We start from the raw sequence: 18940 nt of genomic DNA, 5'->3' as shown, positions 1-18940 counted from the left end.
GCGGGTCCCCTGGAAGGTGCAGTGTCTGGGAGCTGGAGTTTAAGGATTGTGGAGCAATCCCAGGGTGAGGGCTTTTTTTGACCGCAGAGAGACAGGTTGAGGTGACGTGAAGGAGTAGATTGCGGTGGGAAATGCCTTTGGAGGAAGTCCAGCTGCTGAGTCATGCATAGTGGGTGGAGGCATCACTACAGCCTCTCTCTCCCCACACGCCAGCATCAGCATCGGCAGCTGAACAGTAGAGATGCTGGTCATCAAAGGCCTAACACACAACTACAGAGTAGGACCCTACCCAGGGTGCCCCTTTAAGTGCTTGCCGTGCCAATCCATAGAGGACCCCAGCCAGGGGAGCCCCTCTATGTGCCTGATGTGACGAACAACAGAGAAGGACCCCGGGCAAGGGAGCCCCCTGAGTGCCTGAACAGGCGGAGCTATGGAGAAAGACTGGCCAAAGAAGCCTCCTGATCACCAGCTACAAGAGGCTCGAATAAAGATTCTGATAGGGCCATAACTCCTGCAGCAGAGGCAATCCATGTCCCTGCACACTTGGCTCTGCCAGGGTCCCCGCAAGTCAAGTAGCTGTGCCACCTTCATGTTCAACTCTCACTGGGGCAGAGTTGCCACGGGCCAAAAAGTCTTGCATCTATGTGTGCAGAGTCCCTTTGGTAGTGTCCGACTCTTTGCGACCCTGTAGACTGTGGCCTGCCAGTCATCTCTGTCAGACAGGGGGTTTTCTCCAGGCAAGAATACTAGAGTGTATTGGCCAATACTGGTTGCCATACCCTTCTAGAACACTATATTTCCTGCTGCTCTAGCTGCCAACTCCCCTGAGTACCTGGTGCTGCCAGAACCCCTGCAACCCAAGAAGCTGCACCACCTCCACACCTGGCCCTCCCAGGAGCAAACCGCAGTGGACAACTCACATGCAGAGGTGAAAATAAACCCGCAATTGAAACCCAGGGGCAGTGTAGCTAAGGAAGAAGACCCAAAACCTTTACACCAGCTGTACAAGCTGCAGATTAAATCCACACAATCAATTAGGCAGACTCTATGGAATATATAAAAGGACATTGAGAGCTCCCACAAAAGAAAGCACACTAGTTCTGAGAGCTCTGGACATTGGAGGCAAGAACACACAGGAGTAGGACCAGATTATAATCTGAGCTAGCCCCACAGCAGGTCCAGAGATCAGCACGGTGTTGGGGGAGATCCTAGGGATTTGAGGTGGACTGCAGCTCCCAGCGAGGGAAAGGACTCTGACAGCAGTGACTCAAGAAAAACATTTATTATTCTTACGTTTTGACTTGTTCTGTAGATTCTTTTGGATATTTTTTCTTTTTTATCCCTTCCTCTGTTTTAGTTATCAATTTTATTGGCACTGTGAAATCTAATTAAGCTTTTAAGCTTTTTTTTTTTCCCTCAGTCACATTTTTTATTATTTTTATAAACCTCTGCCTCTACACTGGGCTTTTGTAGTTCTGTGGGGGTTTTCCTTTTTTTTTCTTTTCTCTTTTCTCTTTTTTTAAATTTTAACTTTTAATTTTTTAAACCTATTACTATTTTTCCTACATTTATTTATTCCTTTGTTTGCTTTTCCTACTGTTCTTTTCCCCATGCAGTTAGTCTTTAATGTATATAAATCTTCTTTACCTACCTCTGTTTAACTTTGCATATCTATCCTTTCTTTCTTTTCTTTCCTCTCAACATATGTGTTAGTTTTATTTTCATTGCTTTATTCTCCAATTGGCACCTTGCTTTAGTTTTCTTTTCCAGTTTGTGCTTTAGTGAGTTTTGTTCTTAACTGGTAAATATGATTTTTGATTTCTTTTGTTCACCAGGTCAATCTACTGTACTTTATTTTTGTTGGACTGTTTTTACTTTGCTCATGGGTGTATATGTATATGTGTATATTCCATTATTTTAATTATTATTTGCCTTATTTTGTAACTGCCATTCGTCTGGGGTTCATCTTTGGTTTCTCCTTTTTGGATATTTGTTTTAATCTCGCTTAATGACATAAAAAACCACTTGTGGAATCTTTGTTCCTGACCAGAGATCAAGCCCCGAGACTTTGGAGTGGGAACACTGACTCCAAGACCCTAGACTACCAGAGAACTAACCCTAAGGAGTATCAAATTGTGAGAACTCACACAAAGGAAACCACGTGAATACAAGACCTGGCATCACCCAACCACCAGTAGTACCCTGTGCAGGATACCTCATCTAAACAACAAATAAAACAAAAATACAAACCCAATATTCAGCAGACAGGATTACCACCTCACTCAGCCTTGCCCATCAGAGGAAAAAGAAACAAACAGAAACTCAGCACAAATCTCACCCTATACAAAGCTTACACAAACCACTGGACCACCTTAGGATGGCAGAAACCAAAAGGTAGAAAGAATTCAACCTTGAAACCTGGGAAAAGGAGACCTCAAACACAATAAGTTAAAAAATAATAATGAAAAGGCAGAGAAATACTACAAAAATGAAGGAACATACTAGAAACACAGAAGTACAAATAAATGAGGAGGAAATAGGAAAACTACCTGAAAAAGAATTCAGAATAATGATAGTAAAGATGATCAAAAACCTTGAAAACAGAATGGAGAAAATGCAAGAGTCAGTTAACAAAGACCAAGAAGAATTAAATAATGAACATACAGAAACGTTTTAAACAACACAATTACTGAAATTAAAGATACTCTAGAAGGAATCAATAGCAGAATATCTGAAGCAGAAAAACTAATCAGTGAGCTGGAAGATAAAATGATGGAAATAACTTCTGAAGAGCAGAATAAAGTAAAAAGAATGAACTGAGGATAGTCTCAGACACCTCTGGGACAATATCAAGCATACCAACATTCAAATTATAGGGGTCCCAGAAGGAGAAGAGAAAAAGAAAGGGTATGAGAAAATTTTTGAAGAGATTACAGTTGAAAACTTCCCCAACATGAAAAAGGAAAGAGTCAAACAAGTCCAAGAGGTACAAAAAACTCCATACAGGATAAACCCAAGGAGAAACATGCCAAGGCACATACTAATCTAACTAAAAAAGACTAAACACAAAGAAAGAATATGAAAAGCAGCAAGGGAAAAGCAACAAATAACATACAAGGGAAACCCCATATGGTTAACAGCTGATCTTTCAGCAGAAACTCTGCAAGCCAGAAGGGAATGGCAGGATATGTTTAAAGTACTGAAAAGGAAAAAATCTACAACCAAGATTACTGTACCTGACAAGGATCTCATTCAAAATTATGGAGAAATAAAAAGCTCTTCAGACAAGCAAAAGTTAAGAGAATTCAGTACCACCAAACCAGCTTTACAACAAATGTTAAATGGACTTATCTGGTCAAGAAATACAAGAGAAGAAAAAAGATCAACAAAATCAACCCCAAACAGTTAAGATAATGACAATAGGAACATATGTATCAATAATTACCTTAAATGTAAATGGATTAAATGCTCCAACCAAAAGACACAAACTGGATGAATGCATACAAAAACAAGACCCATATATATGCTGTCTACAAGAAACCCACTTCAGACCTCAATACACATAAAGACTGAAAGTGAGAGGACGGAAAAATATATTCCATGCAAATGGGAAGCAAAAGAAAGCTGGAGTAGCAATCCTCATATCAAACAAAATAGACCTTAAAATAAAGATTACAAGAGATAAGGACTCTACATAATGATCAAGGGATCAATCCAAGAGGAAGACATAACAATTGTAAACATCTATGCACCCAACATAGGAGCACCTCAATACATAAGACAAACACTAACAAACATAAAAGGAGAAATTGACAGTAGCACAATAATAGTAGGAGACTTTAACACCCCACTCACACCAATGGACAGATCATCAAAACAGATTAATAAGGAAACACAAGTCTTAAATGATACATTAGATGAGATGGATCTCATTGATATCTTCAGGACATTCCATCCACATGCAAGAATACACCTTCTTCTCAAGTGAACATGGAACATTCTTCAGGATAGACCACATCTTGGGTCACATATCAAACCCGAGTAAATTTAAGAAAATTGAAATCATATCAAGCATCAATTCTGACTACAATGTTATGAGACTAGAGATGAATTACAAGAAAAAGACTGTAAGAAGCACAAACACATGGAGATTAAACAACACATTTCTAAATAACCAATAGGCTACTGAAGAAATCAAAAAGGAAATAAAAAAATTTCTAGAAAAAAATGACAATGAAAACACAACAACTCAAAACCTATGGGATGCATTTCTAAGAGGGAAATTAATAGCAATACAATCCTACCTCAAGAAACAAGAAAAACATCGAATAGACAACCTAACTTTATACCTAAAACAACTGAAAAAAGAAGAACAAAACCCCCCAAAATTAGTACAAGGAAAGAAATCATAAAGATCCGAGCAGAAATAATTGAAAAAGAAATGAAAGAAACAATAGTAAAGATTAATAAAACTAAAAGCTGGTTCTTTGAGAAGATAAAATCGACAAAGCTTTCAGTTCAGTTCAGTTCAGTTCAGTTCAGACACTCAGTTGTGTCCGACTCTTTGCAACCCCATGAATTGCAGCATGCCAGGCCTCCCTGTCCATCACCAACTCCCAGAGTTCACTCAAACTCATGTCCATCGAGTCGGTGATGCCATCCAGCCATCTCATCCTCTGTCATCCCCTTCTACTCCTGCCCCCAATCCCTCCCAACATCAGGGTCTTTTCCAATGAGTCAACTCTGTGCATGAGGTGGCCAAAGTATTGAAGTTTCAGCTTTAGCACCAGTCCTTCCAATGAACACCCAGGACTGATTTCCTTTAGGATAGACTGATTGGACCTCCTAGCAGTCCAAGGGACTTTCAAGAGTCTTCTCCAACACCACAGTTCAAAAGCATCAATTCTTCAGCACTCAGCTCTCTTCACAGTCCAACTCTCACATCCATACATGACCACTGGAAAAACCATAGCCTTGACTAGACGGATCTTTGTTGGCAAAGTAATGTCTCTGCCTTTGCATATGCCATGCTATCTAGGTTGGTCATAACTTTCCTTTCAAGGATTAAGCATCTTTTAATTTCATGGCTGCAATCACCATCTGCAGTGATTTTGGAGCCCCCCAAAAATGTCTGACACTGTTTCCACTGTTTCCCCATGTATTTCCCATGTGATGAAACTTTAGCCATCAAGAAAAAAAGAAAGAAGAATCAAATCAACAAAATTAGAAAATAAAAAAGGAGAGGTTACAACAGACAATGCAGAAATTAAAAGGATTATAAGAGACTATTATGAACAACTATATGGCAATAAAATGGACAACCTGGAAGAAATGGACAGATTCTTAGAAAAGTTCAATCTTCCAAGACTGAACCAGGAAGAAATAGAATTTATGAACAAGCCAATTACAAGCACTGAAATTGAAGCTGTGATCAAAAATCTCCCAAAACACAAAAGCCCAGGACCAGATGGCTTCACAGGAGAATTCTATCAAACATTTAGAGGAGAGCTAATGCCTATCCTTCTAAAACTCTTTCAAAAATTTGCAGAGGAAGGAACACTTCCAAACTCACTCTACGAGGCCACCATCACCCTGATACCAAAACCAGACAAAGATAACACACACACAAAAGAAAACTATAGGCCAATATCACTGATGAACATATATGCAAAAATCCTCAACAAAATTTTAGCAAACAGAATTCAGCAACCCATCAAAAAGCTTGTACACCATGATAAGCTGGGTTTATTCCAGGAATGCAAGGATTCTTCAATATATGCAAATCAATCAGTGTGATACACCATATTAGCAAACCAAAAGATAAAAACAATATGATCATCTCAATACATGCAGGAAAAACATTTGACAAAATTCAGCACCCATTTATGATTAAAACTCTTCAAAAAATGGGCATAGAAGGAACCTACCTCAATATAGTAAAGGAGAAGGAAATGGCAACCCACTCCAGTACTCTTGCCTGGAGAATCCCATGGACAAAGGAGCCTGGTGGGCTACAGTCCATGGGGTTGCAAAGAGTCAGACATGACTGATTGACTAACACATACACATACACATATATGATAAACCTACAGCAAACATTATTCTCAATGGTGAAGAACTAAAAACATTCCCCCTAACATCAGGAACAAGACAAGGGTGTCCACTTTCACCACTATTATTCAGCATAGTTTTGGAAGTCCTAGCTAAAGCAATCAGAGAAGAAAAAGAAATAAAATGAATCCAGATCAGAGAAGAAGTAAAGCTCTCACTGTTTGCAGATTACATGATAGTGTACATAGAAAACAAACCAAAAAAAAAAAAAATAGCATCAGAAAATTACTAGAGCTAATCAGTGAATTTAGACAAGTTGAAATATACAAAATCAATACACAGAAATCACGTCCATTTCTATATACTAACAATGAAAACTCAGAAAGAGAAATTAAGTAATCCTATTTACCATTGCAACAAAAAGAATAAAATATCTTGGAATAAACTTACCCAAGGAGACAAAAGAACTGTACACAGAAAATTATAAGACACTAATGAAAGAAATCAAAGATGACATAAACAGATGGAGAGAAATTCCACATTCTTGGGAAGGAAGAATCAACATTGTGAAAATGACTATACTACCAAATGCAATCTACAGATTCAATGCAATTCTTATCAAATTACCAATGGCATTTTTCAGAAAACTAGAACAGAAAATTTTACAATTCATATGGAAACACAAAAGACCCAGAATAGCCAAAACAGTCTTGAGAAATAAGAATGGAGCTGGAGGAATCAACCTTCCTGACTTAAGATTATACTAGAAAGCTACATCCATCAAGACAGTATGGTACTGGAACAGAAACAGATATATAGACCAATGGAACAAGATAGAAAGCCCAGAAACAAGCCCCTGCACCTATGGGTACCTTATTTTTTGACAAAGGAGACAAGAATATACAATGGGGCAAAGACAGCCCCTTCTATAAATGGTGCTGGAAAAACTGGACAGCTAAATGTTGAAGAATGAAATTAGAACACGTCCTTACACCATACACAAAGATAAACTCAAAATGGATTAAAAACCCAAGTGTAAGACCAGAAACTATAAAACTCTTAGAGGAAAACATAGGCAGAACAATTGATGACATATATCAGAACAAGATCCTCTATGATCCACCTCCTAGAGTAACAGAAATAAAAACAAAAGTGTACGAGTGGGACCTGATTAAACTTAAAAACTTTTGCACAGCAAAGGAAACTAGATTCAAGGTGAAAAGACAACCCTCAGAATGGGAGAAAATAATACCAAATGCAACTACTGACAAAGGATTATTTCCAAAATATACAAGCAGCTCATACAACTCAACACCAGAAAAACAAACAACCCAATCAAAAAGTGGGAAAAAAGACTTAAACACACATTTCTCCAAAGAAGACATACAGCTGAGTAACAAACACATGAAAAGATACTCAACATTGCTCATTAATAGAGAAATGTGAATCAAAACTACAATGAGATATCACCTCACACTGGTCAGAATGGCCATCATCAAAAAGTCTAGAAACAATAAATACTGAAGAGGGTGTGGAGAAAAGGGAACACTCTTGCACTGTTGGTGGGAATGTAAATTGATACAGCCACTATGGAAGATGGTATGGAGATTCCTTTAAAAACTTGGAATAAAAACACCATATGACCAAGCAATCCCACTCCTAGGCATATACCCTAAGGAAACCAAAATTGAAAATGACACATGTATCCCATTTTTCATTGAAGCACTATGTACAATAGCTAGAACATGGAAGCAACCCAGATGTCCATCGACAGATGAATGGATAAAGAAGCAGTGGTACATATACGTAATGAAATATTACTCGGCCATAAAAAGGAACTCGTTTGAGTCCGTTCTGAGGAGGTGGATGAACCTAGAACCTATTATACAGAGTGAAGTGAGTCAGAAAGAGAAAGAAAAATATTATATTCTAACACATATATACGGAATCTAGAAGAATGGTACTGAAGAACTTATTTACAAGGCAGCAATGGAGAAACAGACATAGAGAATAGTCTTTTGAACATGGGGAAAGGGGAGGAAAAGGTGAGAAGTATGGACAGAGTAACATGGAAACTTACATTGCCATATGTAAAATAGATAGCCAATGGGAATTTGCTGTATGGCTCAGAAAACTCAAACAGTGGCTCTGTATCAACCAAGAGGGATGGGATGGTGAGGAAGATGGGAGGGAGTTGCAAAAGGGAGGGCATATATGTATACCTATGGCTGATTCATGCTGAGGTTTGACAGAAAACAACAAAATTCTGTAAAGCAATTATCTTTCAGTAAAAAAAAATAAATAAAAAAATATGTATAATGTGTAAAGTGCAAAATATTGAACCACAGTATAGTAGGGACACAAAAGCATGTGAAAAGACACTGGCCTCATGTTGCACTCCAGTTTTGGCCCCCAACTGAGTCAGACATCATTCTTTTACTTGCTGGATTGTGAGAATTTAAAAGAGTAGTCAGGATATCAAGAACACTCAGGGAGTTCAAGATAGTTATTATTTATCAACCACTGTGAAAATATAACACTTGAACTATCAGTGAGTTAACATGTACCAACTAAATAATGACTAAAATGGCATTTGCTCTCTTGCATCCTCATGGACACACCAGGCTTAATTGCAAAGCTCAGTCCCTTCACAGGACTGTAGAGGTATATCAATCACAACAGATACACCATACCCTTACTGAAGATTTGCAAGTCACAAGAAAGGATCATATCTCTTAGCACACAGCATTTATTTGAAAAATCTCCACATGGCTTTTCTCAGGGTTCTTCAGCCTTCTTCTAGCCAAAGAATCTTTCATATTTCCTAACTCCCTTGTTCCAGTTGGCCTCAAAATTAGCAGAGAAAATTCTTTTTTTCTGAACATTCTCCTCTTCCCTGTAAATCAGGATTTCTCAACCTTGCCACAATTGAGATGAGAGTCAAATAATACTTTGTTTTGAGAAATACGGGGATATTTTGTGCATTGTAGGTCATGTAGCATTATCCCTGGACTCTGCCCACCAGTTTCCAGTAACAGCACCTCTCTCAAGTTACGGACATTATTAAATGTCCCCTAAGGAGCAAAATTGCTCCCATGGAGAAAAACTGCACTAAATCTATTACCCATTTTTACTTAGAGTAATTTAAAATTCTACTTTAGTGCCTTTAAACTTCTACACATGTATCCACACATAGCTCAGAAAACAAGACTCATATGCTCCTAGGGAGGTGAAGAGGATTCTGTTCTGTTGTCGTTAGCCAGATGGATTCTAGAGGACTAGACAAACAACTTGAATTTGATGGGTGCTCAATGACCATGAACTTCATTATTTCAGGTGTATGTGCTTTTGTGTTTGGTATGTTGAAAAGATATTCAAAAATAAAACATAATCTATTACTCTGTTGTATATGAAATCTTTGCAATGACCAAGTCTAAAATAAATCCTATATGGAATACTATTAATCTAGGATTTTTCTTCTGAAAAATTCTCAGGTGTGAGAGAAGTAAGGGTCAGCATGCACTTAAGAGATGCTCTTAGTCCATTGGCTTAGATATTTTTTCTTCCTGCTTAATCTTTTGCCATTGTTGATCTTTTCTTATTCCTCTCATTTTCCAGGTCCCGTGTGTCATTAATTGTGAAACTCAGAACCAGTTCTAAGGTCTAGTTTATTTTCCAGCTATGCTAAGGTCAGTATGAGAAATTCCTCTTAAAACATGTCCTACTTTTGTATAGTAAATAATTTCTGAATTGTAGTATGATTTGTTTCAGCAAAATTCTGTTTTAGCCATATTAGAAAGTACTCTCAACAATTCAGTCTAATCACTGATAAACTTATAAAGTGGATAAAATTTATATTTGGTTTTCTGGGCCTTAGACAATCACAGAAATTAAGATTTATAGATGTTTGTTGTTCAGTTGCTAAGTCATCCCCCACTCTTTGCAACCCCATGGACTGCAACATGCTAGGCTTCCCTGTCCTTCGCTATCTCCATGAGTTTGCTCAAACTCAAGTCTGTTGAGTTGGTGATGCTATCCAACAATCCTCTGTTTCTGCCTTCTTCTCTTGCCCTCAATCTTTCCCAGCATCAGGGTCTTTTCCAGTGTATCAGCTCTTTGCATCAGGTGACCAAAGTATTGAAGCTTCAGCTTCAGCATTCCATACTTGGCAATGAATATTCAGGGTTGAATTTCATTACGATTGACTGGTCTGATCTCCTTGCTGTCCAAGGACTCTCAGGAGTCGTCTTCAGCATGAAAATTCAGCAGAATTCAGCAGAAGCATCAATTCTTCTGCACTCACCCTTCTTTATGGTCCAACACTCACATCCGTACATGACTACTGGTAAAACAAGTGTTGCCTATATGAACCTTTGTGGGCAAAGTGATGTCTCTGCTCTTTAATATGCTATGTAGGTTTGTCATAGATTTCTTTTTTTTTTTAATTTTATTTTATTTTTAAACTTTACATAATTGTATTAGTTTTGCCAAATATCAAAATGAATCCGCCACAGGTATACATGTGTTCCCCATCCTGAACCCCCCTCCCTCCTCCCTCCCCATACCATCTCTCTGGGTCGTCCCAGTGCACTAGCCCCAAGCATCCAGTATCATGCATCGAACCTGGACTGGCAACTCATTTTATACATGATATTTTACATGTTTCAATGCCATTCTCCCAAATCTTCCCACCCTCTCCCTCTCCCACAGAGTCCATAAGACTGTTCTATACATCAGTGTCTCTTTTGCTGTCTCGTACACAGGGTTATTGTTACCATCTTTCTAAATTCCATATATATGAGTTAGTATACTCTATTGATGTTTTTCCTTCTGGCTTACTTCACTCTGTATAATAGGCTCCAGGTTCATCCATCTCATTAGAACTGATTCAAATGTATTCTTTTTAATGGCTGAGTAATACTCCATTGTGTATATGTACCACTGCTTTCTTATCCATTCATCTGCTGATGGACATCTAGGTTGCTTCCATGTCCTGGCTATTATAAACAGTGCTGCGATGAACATTGGGGTAAGCACCTTTTAATTTCAAGGCTACAGTCACCATCCACAGTGATTTTGGATCCCAAGAAAATAGTCTGTAACTGTTTCTACTATTTCCCATCTCTTTGCCATGAAGTGATCAAACTGGAAGCCACGATCATAGTATTTTGAATGTTGACTTTTAAGTCAGTTTTTTCACTCTCTTTTTTCACCTCATCAAGAGATTCTTTAGTTCCTTCACTGGCCATTAGAGTGGTATCATCTATATATCTGAAGTTGTTGATATTTCTCCTGGCTGTCTTGATTCCAGCTTGTGATTAATCCAGCCCGGCATGTCTCATGATGTACTCTGCATATAAGTTAAATAAGCAGGGTGACAATATACAGGCTTGACTAACTCCTTTCTCAATTTTGAAAGTCCATTTTTCCATGCCCAGTTCTAACTGTTGCTTTTTGACCTGCATACAGTGTTTCTCAGGAGACAGGTAAAGTTGTCTAGTATTCCTATCTCTAAGAATTTTCCACAGTTTTTGTGATCCACATAAAGGCTTTAGTGTACTCAATGAAGCAGAAATAGATATTTTCCTGGAATTCTCATGCTTCCTCCTGTGAACCAATGAATACTCACAATTTGACCTCTGGTTTCTCTGCCTTCTGTAAACCCACTCATATATCTGGAAGTTCTCAATTCATCTACTGCTAAAGCCTAGCTTAAGGGATTTTGAGCATAGCCTTACTACCATGTAAAGTGAGCTAATTTGTACAGTAGTTTGAACATTCTTTGACATTGCCCTTCATTAGGATTGGAATGAAAACTGACCTTTTCCATTCATTTGATCACTGCTGATTCTTTCAAATTTGCTGACATCCTAAATCAGCACTTTAACAGCATAATCTTTTAGGATTTTAAGTAGCTCAGCTGGAATTCCATCACCTCCACTAGCCATGTTAATAGTAATGCTTCCTAAGGCCCAGTTGACTTCACACATCAGGATGTCTCGCTCTAGGTGAGTGACCACACCATCATGGTTATCTGGGTCATTATGACCTTTTTTGTATAGTTCTTGTGTGTATTCTTGCCACCTCTTCTTAATCTCTGCTTCTATGAGGTCCTTCCTAATCTTCTGCTTCTATTAGGTCCTTGTCATGTCTGGCCTTTATTGTGCCCATCTTTGCATGAAAGATTCCCTTGGTATCTCCAATTTTCTTGAAAAGATCTCTAGTCTTTCCCATCCTCTCTTTCTTTGTATTGTTCATTTAAGAAGGCCTTCTTATCTCTCCTTGCTATTCTCTGCAACTCTGCATTCAGTTGGGATATCTTTTCCTTTCTCCCTTGGCTTTTGCTTATTTTCTTTACTCAGCTATTTATAAAGCCTCCTTGGACAACCACTTTGCCTTCTTGAATTTATTTTTCTTTGGAATAATTTTGCTCACTGCCTGCTGCACAATGTTATGAACCTTCCTCCACAGTTCTTTAGACATTCTGTCTACCAAATCTAATCCCTTGAATCTATTCATCACCTCTACTATATAATCATAAGGGATTTGATTTAGGTCATGTCTGAATGGCCTAGTGGCCTTCCCTACTTTCTTCCATTTAAGCCTGAATTTTGCAACAAGGAGCTCATGATCTGAGCCACAGTTAGTTCCAGGTCTTGTTTTTGCTGACTGTATAGAGCTCCTCCATCTTTGGCTGCAAAGAACATAATCAATCTGATTCTGGTACTGACAATTTGGTGATGCCTTGTGTAGAATTGTCTCTTGCTTTTGGAAAAGGGTGCTTACTATGATGAGAGGTTTCTCTTGACAAAACTCTGTTAGCCTTTGCCCTGTTCCTTTTTGTACTCCAAGGCCAAATTTGACTATTATTCCAGGTATCTCTTGACTTTCTAGTTTTGCATTCCAATCCCCTATGATGAAAAAGATGTTTTATTTATTTATTTATTTTTTTTTTGGTGTTAGTTCTAGAATGTATTTTAGGTCTTCACAGAACAAGTCAGTCTCAGGTTCTTCAGCATCAGTGGTTGTAATATAGAGTTGGATTAATGTGATATTGAATTGTTTGCCTGGAAATGAATTGAGATCATTCTGTTGTTTTGAGGTTGCACCCAAGTACTGTATTTTGAATTCTTTTGTTGACTATGAGGGTAACTCCATTTCTTCTAAGGGATTCTTGCCAACAGTAGTAGATACAAAGGTCATTTCTGAAATAAATTCACTCATTCTCATCCATTTTGGTTCATTGATTCCTAAGATGTCGATGTTCACTCTTGCTATCTCCTGCTTCACATCCAATTTACCTTGATTCATAGACCTAACATTCCAGGTTCCTATGCAGTATTGTTCTTTATAGCTTCACTTTCTTAACTGTCACCAGCCAGACATTTTCCATAACTGAATGTTGTTTCCACTTTGACCCAGTCGTTTCATTCTTTCAAGTGCTATTAGTAATTGCCCTTTGCTCTTCCATAGTAGCATATTGGACTCCTTCTAACCTGAAGGGCTATCTTCTGGTGTCATATCTTTTTGCCTTTGTGTACTGTTCATGGGGTTCTCGGGGTAAGAATACTGGAGTGGTTTGTCAGTCCCTCCTTCAGTAGACCACTTTTTTTTTTTTTTTTTTTGAGCCCTTCACTATGACATGTCTGTCTTGGGTGACCCTGCACAGTATGACTCAAAGCTTAATTGAGTTATGCAAGCCCCTTCACCACAACAAGGCTATGATCCATGAAGGGGAAGATTTATGGAGATTAGGTGATTTATTCATTATTGCAAGATTAATTAAACTCATAGAAACATTGTTTTAACAACTATTTGCTGACCTTGTCTTAATAAAGGCACTCAATGCATTATACTTTGTAATTGTTAAAAGTAGAATTCTAATTCACAGTAAGCAAATTGATGAAAAACTAAGATATGTATTAGACTTTATACTCCAATTACTTCAGCATAATTTCTTGGCATAGTAAATAGTAATCCTATTTCTAGAAGAAATACAGAAATATGAATTACAAAATTTCTTGATAAATACTGTTATAAATTAACCTTCAGTTCAGTTCAGTTCAGTCGCTCAGTCGTGTCCGACTCTTTGTGACCCCATGAATTGCAGCACTCCAGGCCTCCCTGTCCATCACCAAAACCGGACTTCAATCAAACTCACATCCATCAAGTCGGTGATGCCATCCAGCCATCTTATCCTCGGTCATCCCCTTCTCCTCTTGCCCCCAATCCCTCCCAGCATCAGAGTCTTTTCCAATAAGATAACTCTTCACATGAGGTGGCCAAAGTACTGGAGTTTCAGCTTTAGCATCATTCCTTCCAAAGAAATCCCAGGACTGATCTCCTTTAGAATGGACTGGTTGGATCTCCTTGGAGTCCAGGGGACTCTCAAAAGTCTTCTCCAACACCAAAATTCAAAAGCATCAGTTCTTCAGTGCTCAGCTTTATTCACAGTCCAACTCTTACATCCATACATGACTACTGGAAAAACCATAGCCTTGACTGGAAGGATCTTTTTTGGCAAAGTAATGCAAAGAAATAGAGAAAAACAGAATGGGAAAGACTAGAGATCTCTTCAAGAAAATTAGAGCTACCAAGGGAAGATTTCATGCAAAGATGGTCTCGATAAAGGATGTAAAAGGTATGGACCTAACAGAAGCAGAAGACATTAAGAAGAGGTGGCAAGAATACACAGAAGAACTGTACAAAAAGATCTTCATGACCAAGATAATCACGATGGTGTGATCACTGACCTAGAGCCAGACATCCTGGAATGTGAAGTCAAGTGGGCCTTAGAAAGCATCACTATGAACAAAGCTAGTGGATGTGATGGAATTCCAGTTGAGCTATTTCAAATCCTGAAAGATGATGTTGTGAAAGTGCGTACTCAATATGCCAGCAAATTTGGAAAATTCAGCAGTGGCCTCAGAACTGGAAAAGGTCAGTTTTCATTCCAATCCCAAAGAAAGGCAATACCAAAGAATGCTCAAACTACCGCACAATTGCACTCATCTCACATGCTCAAAATTCTCCAAGCCAGGCTTCAGCAGTATGTGAACCGTGAACTTCCTGATGTTCAAGCTGGTTTTAAAAAAGGCAGAGGAACCAGAGATCAAATTGTCAACATCCCCTGGATCATGGAAAAAAGCAAGAGAGTTCCAGAAAAACATCTATTTCTGCTTTATTGACTATACCAAAGCCTTTGACTGTGTGGATCACAATAAACTGTGGAAAACTCTGAAATAGATGGGAATACCAGACCACCTGACCTGCCTCTTGAGAAACCTATATGCAGGTCAGGAAGCAACAGTTAGAACTGGACATGGAACAACAGACTGGTTCCAAATAGGAAAAGGAGTACATCAAGGCTGTATATTGTCACCCTGATTTAACTTATATGCAGAGTACATCATGAGAAACGCTGGGCTGGAAGAAGTACAAGCTGGAATCAAGATTGCTGGGAGAAATATCAATAACCTCAGATATGCAGATGACACGACCCTTATGGCAGAAAGTGAAGAGGAACTAAAAAGCCTCTTGATGAAAGTGAATGAGGAGAGTGAAAAAAATTGGCTTAAAGCTCGACATTCAGTAAACTAAGACCATGGCATCTGGTCCCATCACTTCATGGGAAATAGATGGGGAAACAGTGGAAACAGTGTCAGACTTTACTTTTTTGGGCTCCAAAATCACTGCAGATGGTGACTGCAGCCATGAAATTAAAATTAACCTTAATAATTCATTAATGTATATATCATTAAAATGCTTGATACCAAAACCACATAATTTTCACCAATAAATATATTCTGCTTAAAATAAAATATGTATTACCCAATTCTGGTTTTCATGACAATGTTGTGGTAGAAATACACAGCAATCCTCAAAAGCATGAAACAAACTACTCTGGAATATTTTACTATAACACACTTCATTTTTATCTGCATATAATGATGGATTTATGTTCTGCCATTTATTTTATGAAATTCTGCATAGTCAATGAAAGCTCTAGAACAACTTCTTGCTGAATTCTCTCTCTCATTGGAAACACAATTAAAGAACTGTAATTTTGATAAGGTTCTCTTTTTTTGTCCAGAATATTACATAGAATAGAATTAATAGCACTGATATAAAGTCTGTTGAAACACAGCCAATGATATTGGCCCTCCTGATTTTTTTTTCTTGGCATAGCCAGAGCATAAAATATTTCCAATTTAAAACAATCTTTTTTAATGTAGATCTTCCTCAAAGGATAATTCCATTTGAAAAGATGTAGTGGAAATAACAATAATGGTGTTTCTTTCCAATAAAATCTATTAATAAATATTAAATAAAAATGCTGCTGAGAGTACAGCCAAATATTCCACAAGTAACTAAAGCTGATTTTGATAAACAAGAAAAAAAGAAACATTTTAAAATAAAAGTAGTTTGTCTTACTTTTGGCTGTGTCACCCTATTAAAGGCTTTTTTTTTTCCCTCTGTTTTAATGTTGATGGGTTTTGCACAAGCTGGAGAAATATCGTCCCCTACTGTTCAATTCTGATAAATTGATTATAGGGAAACTGTTTCAGCCTGTAAATTTGTGGCTACCCTTGAGAACTCTGTGTAGTTGCTAGATGGAATGGAGCGTCTTCTTAAAGTTTTAATCACATATCCATTAAACCAACTATCTTATTTCAAATTGTTCAGTTGAGGCATTTTCTGAGTTGATTGCTGACATTTTGGATAATTTTAACCATAAACCTAAGAAAGGAAACATGTCATTTTACCTGCCCTTAGTTTGAAGAAATATTTATTTGTAAATAAGGGTGTTATTCCATTTAAAGTATTATATTCCCATTCATGATCACTTTATTAAAGTGCCTACTTATAAAACCAGATTTTCTCTCATTTATACATTAGTGTATTATGCACTAGAGAACCAAAAAAAAAAAAAAAGTTTTTCTTTTCATTTAAAATTCAGGAGACATAATATATTTCTAATATAATCAACTCTTCCAGTCTAGCTGCCTAAAATTTGATGCATTTTCATAAAAGGAGAGAACTTGTTTAATACAGACTTATATGTTTAAAAGCCATTTATCCTCATTTTAATCCTTACTTGGACATTATTATTACATGTTTCAGGAGGTTGGACTTACAGTTATCCACAGTGCTTTTATATTTGTAACTTAAAGATAAATAACTAAGGCAATTATATCTTTTTGAATTTATATTAAATTGTAAAAATTAACAAAGAAACCATTTTAAGTAGCATCTACAGAAGGTTAAAGGGTTTGTCCTCTTGCAGCTCCTAAATTACCACACTTTTTTTCACCAGTCTATTAAACATTTAGCTGAAAGGAAAGACAAAAAATACATTGAACTGCTTTATTTTTAAGTGAATCACCTTTAAAATTAAATATAAATTTATTTCCATTTCTGCTCTGACCAACCAAATGGGCAATAATGTCTTTTTTATTTATCTAAAAATTGACTTCTTAGTCATTTTTGAAGCTCTGAGGGAATGTGGCTATAAATGAACTTATTTACAAAACAGAAATCGAATTACAGATACAGAAAACAAAGTTACACCTACCAAGGGGAAAAGGGAGGGGATAAGTTGGGAGGTTAGGATTGAAACACATACATAAAATAGATGACTAATAAGAACTAATAAGAACCTACTGTATAGCACAGGGATCTCAATACTCTGTAATGATCTATATGGGAAAACAATCTAAAAAAGAGTGGAGATATATATATATATATATAGATATATATATATATATATAACCTATTCAATTTGCTCTATGGCAGAAATTAACACAACATTATAAATCATTATAAATATTCAATAAAAATTAATTGTTGCAAACTTTAAAAAAAAGGAGTGGAGATAGAAATCCAAAATGCCATCATCGGTGTCAGTTTTATAATCTAACCTTTATACAAGGGAGAATATTTAGAGTTCAATTGGGAGCATTATAAATTTAGGCTAACAACAATAACTTATATAAAAAAGAAGTATATAGAAAGCAATCTCTATAGGAAGATAGCAGTTAAATAGGTAGAAAAAAATGATAGACATACCAATCCAGACCTCACAGACTACTTATAAATTCCACAAAGATCAATATAGATGTGGCCTGGGGAAACTCATCACTGAAACAGGATCGGTATTTTCTGTAGCGTTTAATGAGATGCTTAGCTCCTTACTAATAATCTTCCAAACATCAGCCTTGCTCCATATGTCACCTTTATTTTTTAAGCTTAGTCATATTTTACTTTCTGCTAAACATAAAATACTTATTCGTAAAAGATGATTCCTCCACTTTTGGAGCATCTATTACAATGTGTAAGAACATGGACTTTTACAAAAGCATGTGTACAAGAATATCCACTGAAGCAACTAATATAGACTGATTTGCCAGAGGAAAGTGGTTAAATAAATCCTGGAACACACAAGGAGTGGAGTACATGGGCAATTCCTAATGCAAAATGATGTATGAATTACTTGTTTAATATATACTTGGTAGCTCAGCTGGTAAAGAATCTGCCTGCAATGCAGGAGACTCTGGTTCAATCCCTGGGTCAGTAAGATCCCCTGCAGAAGAGATAGGCCACCCACTCCAGTTTTCTTGGGTTTCCCTGGTTGTTCAGAAAGTAAAGAATCCACCCACAATGTGGGAGACCTGGGTTTGATCTCTGGGTTGGAAAGATCCCCGGAGAAGGGAACAGCTTCCCACTCCAGTATTCTTGCCTGGAGAATTCCATGGACAGAGGAGCCTGGAAGGCTAAAATCCATGGGGTTACAAAGTGTTGGACATGACTGAGCAACTTTCACACTTTCACTTTAGCAATTAGAAAATCAATTTTTTCCAAAATAGAGGTAGAATAATACTGTTCGGTT

The sequence above is a fragment of the Bubalus kerabau genome, chromosome 18 (genome assembly GCF_029407905.1).
Source record: "Bubalus kerabau isolate K-KA32 ecotype Philippines breed swamp buffalo chromosome 18, PCC_UOA_SB_1v2, whole genome shotgun sequence".
Lineage (NCBI taxonomy): Eukaryota > Metazoa > Chordata > Mammalia > Artiodactyla > Bovidae > Bubalus > Bubalus kerabau.
The sequence above is the reverse complement of the archived record's forward strand: the minus strand, read 5'-3'. Positions refer to the sequence as shown.